Source organism: Petaurus breviceps, unplaced genomic scaffold (assembly GCF_028583685.1).
Source record: "Petaurus breviceps papuanus isolate PSGF00001 unplaced genomic scaffold, PetGlider_PUasm1.0 90925, whole genome shotgun sequence".
Lineage (NCBI taxonomy): Eukaryota > Metazoa > Chordata > Mammalia > Diprotodontia > Petauridae > Petaurus > Petaurus breviceps.
In genome coordinates, this window is record NW_027187380.1 from 36,938,419 (window position 1) to 36,950,751 (window position 12,333).

Consider the following 12,333-nt stretch of genomic DNA (forward strand, 5'->3'; position numbering starts at 1 on the left):
CCCACTGGCCAATCAAAAAGTATCTACTGAAAAACAAGCCTCCTACCCCAGGCTCCAGGTGCACTTTAGCCTAGGGGCAAGGAAGATCTTCAAAATTTACATTCCCATTACACTTATCTAAGAAAACCCCAGATGGGCTCATAAATAGTTGAAATGACTGAACAAAATATTTTGTTTTATATGTAAATATCTATCCACTTTAAACTCCAGATTTTGCTGTCATATAATTTTCTATAGTAGTTTCTGATGATTTTCTTTATTTCCTATCAGTGTAGCACAAGGAAGACAGCACAGTGCTATGGAGGACTTCATTATATTTTGAGTTGAAGAATTTTTATTCAAATGCTGCTTCTGATCTTTATTATTTATATGATCTTGAGCAAGACACAGGCTTCTTGGGCCCTAGTTTTCTCATGTTTAAAATGAGAAGGTTTGACTAGATGGTCTTTGAGTTTTCATCTATCTCTACGTCTGTTATTCTACAAAATCCCTTATTTATTTCTTTTTCATATAATTTAATTTTTTGTGTTGCTTTTTACCAGTCTAATTTTTTAAATTTTATTAATTTTTTAAAAATGTTCTTAATCTATTCAGTTCTTTAGGATGGGTATTTAAGTTTCTCTATTCCATTCCTAACTTTTAGATTTCTCTTTTATATATGTTTTAGTTTTGCTAATATGTTTATTTTATAATCTTTTCCACTGTATGGTTCTCTTTTTTATTAGTAATTTTTTCAGAGATATTATTTTCATCTGAGGCCTACTTTAGTTGTATCTCATAAGTTCAGATATATTTTCTCCTTGTTATAATTCCACCAATTATGATTGTTGTTTCTATGAGTTTTTTTTCTCATTCATTGTCTGAGATGTTCTTATTTAGTCTCAAATTAGGCATTATTCTTTTGCTCATATTTGCTTTATTCACTGTTTTAAAAAATATATTACAATGTATTGTTTATATTTATGTCTTAGTACAGGATTAATTTTTATAATGATATCATGGGATGCTGATAAATATGTACATTTTAAATTTTCTGACAATCTATTTAGTGCTATTTTCTCCTTACTTTTTTTTGCTAAATATAATAAAATCCCCGAGAGAAAAATTGAAATCTATTACTAATTTTTTTTCTCATTTATTGATGTTGAAAACATCTTTTTATCTACCAAAGCAAAAAAGCATTTTAAAAGATCTTGAAAAGGATATTGAATTTGGTTGCAACATTTCACGGACTTTTCAATTTGGTATCCCTTTAAGGTGGTGTCCAGTGGATTCTCTCGATTTCTATTTTAACTTCTGGTTCTAGGATCTTAGGGTAGTTTTCCTTGATGAGCTCTTGGAAGACACTGTCCAGTCCCATTTTTTCATCATGATTTTCCAGTAGACCAATAATTCTCAGATTATCTCTCCTGGATCTGCTTTCCAGGTGAGTTATTTTTCCATTGAGATATTTTACCTCTTTTTCTAATTTTTTGTTCTTGGTGTTTTGTTTGACTGATTCTTGGTGCCTCATAGAGTCATTAGCTTCAATTTTGTTGATTCTTATTTAAATTTTTTTTTTTTTTGTTAAGCAATTGGGGTTAAGTAACTTGCTCAACGTTACACGGCCAGGTGTTTCTGGGTGGGTGCTAAGTGTCTGAGCCCGGATTCGATTCCAGGTCATCCCGACACTGGGGCTGGTGCTCTTATTCACTGTGCTACCTGGCCGCCCCTTGATTCTGATTTTTAGTGAATTATTTTCCTCAGTCAGTTTTTGAAGCTCCTTTTCCATATGTTAAGATTTCAGTTTTAGTTCACACATTTTTCTTTGTAAGGAGCTGTTTTCTTCATTGTAATGTTTTTCTAATTTCACAATTTTGATTTTAAAACTTATTCATTTTATCTTCTACTTCTCTAATTTGGTTTTCAAAGTTCTTGAGCTCTTCTAAGAATGCTTATTGTGTTTGAGACCAGTTCATATTCCCTGTTGAGAATTTATTAATTAAATTTTCAGCTGTGGGTGTGGAGTCAATACTCTCTCCTTCTGAATTTGTTTCCTCCAGCTCACAATAACAGGATTCTAGAGTCTTTGTCTTTGCAGTCTGTTTTCACCCATTTTGAGGCAGGGTCTTAGCCACACTCTTCCTCAAGGGCTCCCAAGCCTTTCCTGCTTAAAATTTTGCTTTGGGGCCATAATTGTTGTGTTTTCAGGGTTGGGGGGGGGGGTTGGGGCATCTGGGGTTCACTCTGCCATCCTGGTCCCTGGAAGTTCAGATAGGTGCTTTTTAAATTCCCAGGCTGTGGCTTGGTAGTCCCAGGAGTAGCTGCTGCCACTGCCATGGGCCTTGCATTTGTCTCTTACCCATCTTTGTCAGATTCCAGCCTTGCAGTGATAGGCCTGGGAATGCCCCTTGTGGTTGGTGGACCAACTTGCTGCTATGTTGCAGGCCTCATCCAGGCCTCTGAAAAAGACATGGAGAGAGACAGAGACAAAGACAGGGACAGAGGGACACAGAGACAGAGAAAGAAAGTGAAGTTGCACAATGTAATATGGGCAAGTGCTGCCAGAAACACCTCAGATTCATTACACATTTGATTTTGAATTAATTTTATGTCATTGTGTGTTCAGAAACCTTAAGCTGTTGCCAAATTTTTCACAACCCCCACATTCAATCGCACAACTCCATATGTGGTCACGACCCACAGTTTAAGAAGAACTCATCTAATGGATAGTGAGTAAAGAAGTAACTTTTATTTTTTAATGAAAATCATGCCCCTAGACCAGCAATATGGAAAGGGGCGGTGTGTGTGCCCAGAGAGATGTAAGTGTAGTTCATTACCTCTTTCAGGGACTATATGAAAAATCATTCAGAATCATTTCTACTCTCCTAGTCTCTCAAGGAAAGAATCAGAATCTCCTTTGAAAAAGTGATGAGTAAGATCCCAGAAATGTTTATCAGTGTTTCTCACAAGCAACAGGCTTTCGAGAAATAAAGCCTATGTAGACATACATGTTTTACATAGGCAAGGTTATTTTTAATATCATAGAAGGCATAAAATAGAGATACGGAGACTGATACTCAATAAAAGTGTTTCTCAATGTCAAAAAAGATAAGCCAGTGCAGAAACCAAGCACAAAAGGGATTCTGCGTATACCCTCCATTTTTTGTGAATGACATTGTGAAGGTTACATCATATCCTGGAACCCTGCAGAGTCTCCTAGATAGTATCTATAGAAACTCAAAAGAATTTGAAATTACCACCCACACAGGGAAACTAAGTAAATAAAAAATTCCTATTGTCCATATTTATTATTTATAGTGAGATGAACAACTGATAGACTTTGTTAATCAATTTATACCTTTTTTGTACAGATACAGAAAATGAGAATTAAATAGTAGAAGAACAGACTGAATTAACTTTGGGGAACTAAAATACTTTATTAATAACCCCAAATTCCTTCTTGAAATGGAAGTCCATATTTCTGACAATTTTATTTCTAATAAAATATTTTAATACAACATTTATTTCTGTTTAAGGACCATATTGTTGTTTGTCTTCTATCTGTCTATACTCTCCAAATAATTAAAAATGAGTGTTATTTAGAGGGATATGGAGGGACGACTGCAACAAAACACAAAGAAGTATGAAGAGCATTAAATAAACATCTGCTGGAAAATGAAGGTGGGATGGTGACATCTAAAGAACAGGGTATATTAAGTGTATGGCCCATTTACTCTATTGTCATCTTTATGATGTCAAGAAAAGTGGGAAAGCCTTAGCAGCCCAGTCCTAGAGTCCTTGCATTACCTTCTTTACTTATTCTTTATAATGTCATATCCCCATTTCTTCATTAATAGGATTCTAAAGTCTTTGTCTTTGCAATCTGTTTTTACCCATTTTGAGGCAGGGCCTTAGCCACACTTCCTCCAGGGTTCATCTGTCTTACAATTATGGAACTCTGAAGTCCCAAATAATCCTTGCTCCATAGTGGGTAAAAGAAGATGTTCTTAAGTGTTCATGTCTTTCCAATGGAATTTTTTGCAGACCATTGTCTTACTAACTCCTTTCTCAGTGAGATTACTTTAAAATGTTACAAGAATTTCCATTGTTATAGAGGACCTTAAGAAGCAGATAAGAGAAGGGAAGGAAAAATTGGGAAGAGAAATGAGAACAATGCAAGAAAATTATGAAATGAGAGTCAACAGCCTGACTGAAGAAAATAACACCTTAACAAATAGATTAACTCAAATGGTAAAAGAGGCTCAAAAAGGCAATGAGGAGAAGAATGCCTTAAGAAGTCCAATTTGCCAGATGGAAAAGGAATCTCAAAAGCTCACTGAGGAGAGTCATTCCTTCAGAATTAGATTGGAGCAAATGGAAGATAGGGACTTTATGAGAAATCAAGATGTTGTTAAACAGATCCAAACAAATGAAAGAATAGAAGGCAATGTGAAATATCTCATGGGAAAAACCACTGACCTGGAAAATAGATCCAGGAGAGATAATTTAAAAATTATTGGACTACCTGAAAGCCATGATCAAAGAAAGAATCTAGAAATCATCCTCCAAGAAATTCTCAAGGAAAACTGCCCTAATGTTTTAGAACCAGAGGGCAAAATAGAGCTTGAAAGAATCCACCCATCACCTCCTGAAAAAGATCCCCAAAAGAGAACTCCTAGGAATATTATAGCCAGGTTCTGAATTTCCCAGATCAAGGAGAGAATATTATAAGCAGCCAGGAAGAAACAATTTGAATATTGTGGAAACACAATCAGGATAACCCAGGATCTGGCAGCTTCTACACTGAGGGATCGAAGGGCTTGGAATAGGATATTCCAGAGGGCAAAGGAGCTGGGATTAAAACCAAGAATCACCTACCCAGCAAAACTGAGTGTCATGTTTCAGCGGAAAATATGACTATTCAGTGGAATAGAGGACTTTCAAGAATTCTTGATGTAAAAACCAGAGTTGAATAGAAAATTAGACATTCAGATACAAGAAGCAAGAGAAGCATGAGAAGGTAAACAGGGAAAAGAAATCATTAGGAACTTATTATTAACATTATTAAATTATTATTAAATATAAATTAAAATTATTAACATTATTGTTAATAGTTTTTAATATTGTTGAAACAATAATTGTAAGTGATGAAACTTTTCTCAGTATGAAAATAGTTGAAGGGAATATATTTATATGTGTATATATATATGTATATATCAGAGAGTATAAGGGAATATGACTACATATGTGAATGTATATATATATATATACATATATATGTATATATATTTACAGGTATACATAGAGGCCTCAGGACCAATTTAATAGGAAGGGATAATACTTAAAAGGTGAAATTAAGAGGTGAGAGAGGAGATGGGAAGAGACAGAATCGGGTAAACTATCTCATGTAGAAGAGGCAAGGGAAATCTGTTACAATGGAGGGGAAGAATAGGAAGGCAAAAGGGAATGGGTAAACCTTATTCTCATTGATTTTGGTTTGGGGAGGGAATGACATACACACTAAATAGGGTATCTCACCCTACAGGAGAGTAGGGGGAAAGGGGATGAGAAGGGTGATGATGGAAGGCAGGGCAGGCTGGGGGGGAGGGAAGTTGGAAGCACCCACATTTGAAAAGGGATGGGATCAAAGTAGAGAATGGAACCAGTGGGAGGTGGGATAGAAGGGAGGGAAATATAGTCAGTCTTTTACAATATATCTACTATGGTAATGTTTTGCATTAGCTACACATGTACAACTTGTATTGAATTGCTTATCTTCCCAGTAAGGTGACAAAGGAGGAAGGGAATGAATCTGGAATTCAAAATTTTAAAATCAAATGTTTAAATATATATACTATTATTAATACTATTTTACATGTAATTGGGGAATAAGATATACAGGCACTGGGGCATAGAGATCCACCATACCCTACTGGAAAATTCGAAGGTGGTGTGGGAGAAGATATGGGAGAGAGCAGATTGGAGGAGGGGATATCCTGTGGGACTGCTATTTTGGGGTGGTGGGTAGGGGAAAAATGGGGAGAAAATTTGTAACTCAAAATCTGGCGGAAATGAATGATGTAAATCAAAAGTTGATAAAGCATTTGAAAAATGAAAAAAAAAAGAAATAGGTGCATACAAATTCCATTGTTTTTTATCCTTCATTTCTAAAAAACAAACCATAAAAAAAGAATTTCCATTGTCTTCTGTAAAGACTCAACTGCAAACCATACTTTTGTTAGTTCTTCACCAATGTTATTTCTCTGTTTTTCCATGTACCTGCAAGACAGGAGAAGTTGAAACCATTTCTCCCCTGAAAAGTAGTTCTCTATCTCACTACTATTACTACTGAAATTTTGTTCCCTGTAATAATAATTTACTTATTCCTCTTACTTTCCTGATTTTATAGCCTTATATTTTTAGTTTTTAGATAATTTACTTATTGGTATACTTTATCTATTCTCTTCATGTCTCTCAACATGTAAGCTTTTAAAAGAGAAAATCACAAACCACTCCCACACTCCACACATATCTTTTTGTCTCCCTCTAATATGGAAAAATATTAATTTTACTTCTTAGACATCCATTGATATCTGAATATGTTTGCTACTTTTGTTTGCTTATTTTGGGCTTTGTGAGTTTGCATGTGGAATATTCTGCATACATCTAGGATCTTTAAGAAAAGTTACAAAAAAAATTCCCTTTTGCTGAATGCACTATTTTTCATTGTTGCATAGGATATCAGAGATATTAATTGGGTCCACAGACCAATGTTGATTGCTTTTGTAATATTGTATGCCAAATTTTCCTTTGAATTTTCATACAGGAAACAACCCTACACTATATCGATTGATTTTTCTGAGTAAAGTGAAATAACCCCCTCTCTTCCCACTGCCTGCAACATTTTTTTGTAATTCTGAAGCACTATCTCTTGGTGCAGAAAATTTTGGCCTTCTTTCCTATTGATATTCTATGAATTCTATTGATTTATACTTACTTATTTAACTCCACCATTTCTGAACGATTTTCCTCATGTTTTCTAGGAATACATTTTTTTGGGAGGATTTCTATAATTTTTGTATAATTTATTTATATCTTGTTTTAAAGCACTGGATCTGGAGCCAAAGGAAGTGACTTAAAATCATGATTTTAACTTTTGGGTCACATAATCCAATTATATGTAGTAATAGACATTTTCTCCAACCTTCATGACCTCTTAATCCTCCACACCCCCAAATAGGAATTATATACAAGAGAAAAAATAATTCCATTTCTCCATATTCTAGGATTCCAAGATCCTTAATGTAGTTAACAATCAGATGAAGTAACAGCAGAGAAGGCTAATCTCTAACCCATAATTTCATCACCCAGTACACCCCCCTTGATTGATCTGTGCCAGATACTACCAGAATGGCTGAAATGATAGAAGGGGAAAGTGATAAATATTGAAGAGAATGTAGAAAAATTGAGGCACTGATTCGTTGTTGATTGTAAAATGATCCAGACATTTTGGAGAGCAATCTGGAATCGTCCAAAGAGTTATTAAAATACCTATACCCTTTGACCCAGCAATACCACTACTTGGTCCATTTCTGTTGGAGGGTCTTCCATCATTTTACTGTTTCTCTTTGAGCCAATGTTGCTGTCACTGGTACCTTCTGCCATACTATCTTAGCATACTATCTCTTGGCAGGTCTTCTTATCTTCAGAAGTAGATGTTTCTTCTTCATTATTCTGCTGACTTTCTGCTGTTCCTCTGAGTGGGGGTGTATCCCCTATCTCCATTGGAATCTTGGAAGTCTGATTGATCTGGGCATCCTTGGCTGCAGAAGCAGCAGCAGCAGTGGCAGGGCTTGTACAACTCTGACTGTGTTCTGCTGTAAAGCCATGCATGAGCAGCTTTCCAGAAGATTGTTGCCATGAACAGCTTTCAAGATTCTGATTACATAGTATAGTGAATACTCTATTTATTCAGTAACCAATCAGAGCAAAACAGAAAATCAAAATACAGCATTCACAATGACTTATCACTAAAATGACCACATAGTTTTCACCAAAGTGGTCTCAATAGTTTTCAACAAAGCAAAATCATTTAGTCAATCACAAAATCCTTGATTCAATCACAAAGTACAAAAGTCAAAGTTCTCCACCCTTAGGTCACAGTAAATCATAATCTTCTCAGTCAGTACACAGTATCCAAATAAAGTCTCCGTTCAGCTTGACTCGAGGCTGGCTCTCAGTTTCCATAGTTCCTCTTCCATGGTCCCAGCTCAAACTGTCACCTGGGTTCAAAGGCAGGCAGCTCCCAGTTCCTGGTCCAGTTCCTTGTCCAGTTCTTCGTCCAGTTCCTATTCCATATTGAGGCTCACAGTGTCCAGTCCACTTCAAGTCCTTCACAGTTCCTGTTTCTGGGAAGACAAAGCTTGACAGAGACACAATAATATTCATAACATTGCCAGCACCATCATCAATTCACTATCTGCCTGTGAAATCAACTCAGACCCATCAACAATGTCTGAGAACTCAACACAAATCATCAACTTAGAAATCAACACAGACCCACAAACAAGGTCCAAGAGGTCAGCACGAATCATCAGTAAAGTCCCAGGACCTCCAAAACCCTCCTCCAGAACTTCTGTAAACATAGAACAAGAACAACCTCTTTCAGGGCTTCCAGTAAGGTCCCAGGGCTTCTGTACAATGTATCATAAACATCAACACAGACAGAGCAGACAAACAGAGTGGTAGGATACCACAAGTTTCTCCTTCTTGACTCTGCCACCAAAAGAGTCTTCTTCTCAGTTCCTGCTGTTTCTAGTCTTGGGGCTCTTCTTATATAGTCATTAGCACCTCCCCAGGAGTTCACAAGTTCTAGGGTTCACAAGTTGCAGAGTTCACATGTTCTGTTTCTTAACAGACTGAAACAAGGTGTTAATTCAATAGTTGAAACAAGGTGTAAACTACTTCTGTGCTTGCCATTATATCTGCCTACTCCACTGCTTCTTTCTCTCATTCCCCCCATGAAGTGTGGGGGTTTGTTCCTTTGGTTGGGCAATTTCAAGTGCAATTTTTTCCTTATTCACCTCCACCTTTAAGCTACAGAACCCCTTGTGTTTATTGTTAAATAAATTTATGCTTTTTAAAGAACTTCCTCTCCTTTTCCCGGTGACACTCTTCTATTTGTAATAATTCAGCTTTTGATTTTCTCTGGTAAACCATTAAACAAAAAAAAAACCTGTTTGATAGCCTGCCTTCTCTCTGGGTAAAAATTGAATGAATACCTGGCACCACACTTTCATTTAATATTTCACTTGTTTAGATGATGGTTTCTCTGGAAATGGGCAGTGGCTGTGTGGTTCATTGAAAAATCATTATCATAATATCCTCTGGAGGTGGGATTCTCATATAAGGTTTTTCTCTCTCCATTTGGGACTGTGTCTATTGACTTTCTTCTTCTTTTGGGCCTCTTTTGCCATTTGAGTTAGTCTATTTTTAAGGTGTTATTTCCTTCAGTATATTTTTGGGGGTGTCTTTTAGCAGGCTGTTGACTTGCTTTTCCTGATTTTCTTGCATCATTCTCATTTCTCTTTCCAGTTTTTCATCTGCTTCTCTTACTTTTTTTTGCTCCTTATTTCCAAGGCTTTATTGAACAGGATTACAGGGTTGTTTTAGAAAATGATGGTTCCAATTCCTTTCAATCCCCTGGCATGAAATGTTGCATTTAGGGATGGAGACATACATATACATATACATACACACACTCACACTCAGTGATGAAGACATACACATGCATACCACAGCTATTAAAAGGAGTAGATTCAGTATATATCCACTTTTAAAATCCTCATTCATAGACCCAGTCATGAGCACAAGACTTATAATCGACCAGTTCTTCAGGCTTAAACCGCAGGCTGATCTCCTTCTCATAGAATCACTGCCATGAATGATGTTCCTGCCAACTTGAATGGAGAAGTCCCCATGAATGGTGCCTGGCTTGGAATCAGCTGGGTTAATCTCTCCCAGCATCACTCTTCCTGTCTTCACCACATTCAAGCCCTCCCAAACCATGGCTACAATAGGCCCCGAGTTCATATATTTCACAAGACCAGGGAAAAATGGCCTGTCCTTCGGGTCAACATAGTGCTGTTTCAGATGTTCCTCTGAGGGTGTAAGGAACTTCATGCCCATGAGGCGGAATTCCTTCTGCTCAAAGCATTTGATGATGTCCCTGACGAGGCCCCACTGGATGCTGTTGATGCCATCAAGTGATGGCAATGAAGGTGTGTTCGGTGTTGGCCATGGTCCAGGGAGGCTTGGGCTGGAGCAGGAGAAAGAGGAGTCTGTGGCTGCCATGGAGAAGTAGCTGCTTCTCTTACTTGATTTTCAAAATCATTCTTGAGCTCCTTCATGGCCTGTAACGGATTCATATTTTTCTTGGAAACTTTTGATGCAGGAGTTCTGACTTTGTTGTCTTCTTCTGGCTCCATGTTTTGATCCTTTTTGTCCCCCCAAAAAGAATTCTATGATCTGATAGTGCTTCCTCTGCTTGCTTATCTTGCCAGCCAGTTACTTGACTTTTGAGCTCTTTGCTGTGGTAGAACTCTGCTTCCACAGCTTTGTCCCAAATTGCTGGGGTTTTCACAAATGTGGTCAGAAGTCTGAGGAGGGCACCCTCTTTACAGCCACCCAAGCTCTGGCACACTGGTGTTTCTCACCCCAGGACCACCATTCAAGATTGCAACCCATATCCAAGCAGGTAAAAGCAAGAGCTATTACCTTCTGAATAGTCACTTGGTCCCCTTACAATCTGTAGGCCAAGAGCTCCAGAGGCACCCATGCAGCAGCTCATGTGCCTCCTGGCACCTCTTGCCCCAGGGGTAGGGGCTGGAACACTCTCTCCCATCAACCAGTTCCAACAAAGTTCCCTACTGACTTTTTACTTTGTCTTTGGCTTTTATGGATTGAGAAGTCTGGAAACTGCCACAGCTGCTGGTGATCCACTCTCCTGAAGTCTGCTCTGGCCAGTCTGGGTCACTTGTCCAGGGCATCCTGGGTCTGGCCCATGCTGCTCATGCAGGACTGAGCTTGGTTCCCAACTTGGTGCAATAGATCCTTCCTGTCAGCCTGCCGGGTTGCCTTCAGTGGGAGATTTGTTTCTCTTTGTCGCTTTGTGGGTTCAGTAGCTCTAAAATTTGTTTAGAGTCATATTTTACATGTATTGGAGGTGGATGGTGCAGGAGATCACACAATTTCCTGCTTCTACTCTGCCATCTTGGCTCTGCCTCCCCAACTTTCTTCTTCTAATGCAGCTTTAGCTTAAGTTTTTGCATTTATATAAGCAAGATATGAAGATGAATTATAACAGGTCTTTATAGATTCATTGTACTCTAACTTTTCTGCATCGTTTTCATTGAAATATTCTTGTTCCTTTTTATCAATGCAGTCCACATCCCACCAATAATTCTGCCAATCTCCTATAACTTTAAGTCAGATTTAGAAGCCTTTACTTTGTCTTAAGCCTTTCTGCTCCATCTCATATGGGACATCTGAAGCTTGTGGCTTAGGGAGTTTGGTAATTATAACTTCAGAAGAAGCTGTGACCTGGCTGTAGTTGTGCAGGTTCCTTCCCAATCTACAATCTGTGTAGGCCAGATGGCCATAAGGATTGTATTGCAAAAACTCTAGTGTGCTAGATATTTGCATTTTAGGAGCCGGAGTGGAAAGTGGAGGCATAAGATAGTCTTTTTGACATTGTGGAAGATTAGGTTTTTAGTCTCTTAACCATGAACTTGGGACACCAAGCTATGCAGAGTGGCTGCCATTCCAGCTCCTCTTCCTTTTCCTTACAATATCTCTTGAAGAAGATGAAGTAGAGAAATTCAATCTTAAAAAGCCAATAATTCAAAGACATTTGACAGTCCAGCAGGCTTGCAGGAAGGGACCAGTGCAGTGCTCTGGGAACTGAGCCCAACCTCGCACACAAGCTGGAGGTTTTAGCCTCAGGGTGGCCTGACCAGCCACTGGCTGAAGGGACTCCAGATCACCAGCAGCTGTGGCAGTTTCCAGAATTATCAACACATAGATGCTAAGGACAAAGTGAGAGGTCAGTGCAGGGTGGACTTTGGGATCTGGTAGTTTGGGAATGTAATCTGGCCTTTACCCTCTGGAGGGAGAAGCTGCTGAGGCACTGCAGCTATGCAGCTGTGGCCATGTGGCAGTTTCAGCTCCTGGCTTGCAGATTGTAGGGGGACCAAATGTCCAGTCTGAAGGGTAATTGTTCTTGCTCTGACCTGCTTGGATCTAATACAGATCCAGCTGTCTAGGATGGAGGTACTTGAACAGTTTGCCAGA

The 12,333-nt window shown here is 38.2% G+C and overlaps 2 pseudogenes; both read right to left on the bottom strand.

Moving 5' to 3' along the window:
• Positions 1-8,960: 8,960 nt before the first annotated feature.
• Positions 8,961-11,715, bottom strand: LOC138152276 (SWI/SNF-related matrix-associated actin-dependent regulator of chromatin subfamily E member 1 pseudogene; annotated as a pseudogene).
• On the bottom strand, positions 9,793-10,282 carry LOC138152341 (putative nucleoside diphosphate kinase; annotated as a pseudogene).
• Positions 11,716-12,333: the final 618 nt, after the last annotated feature.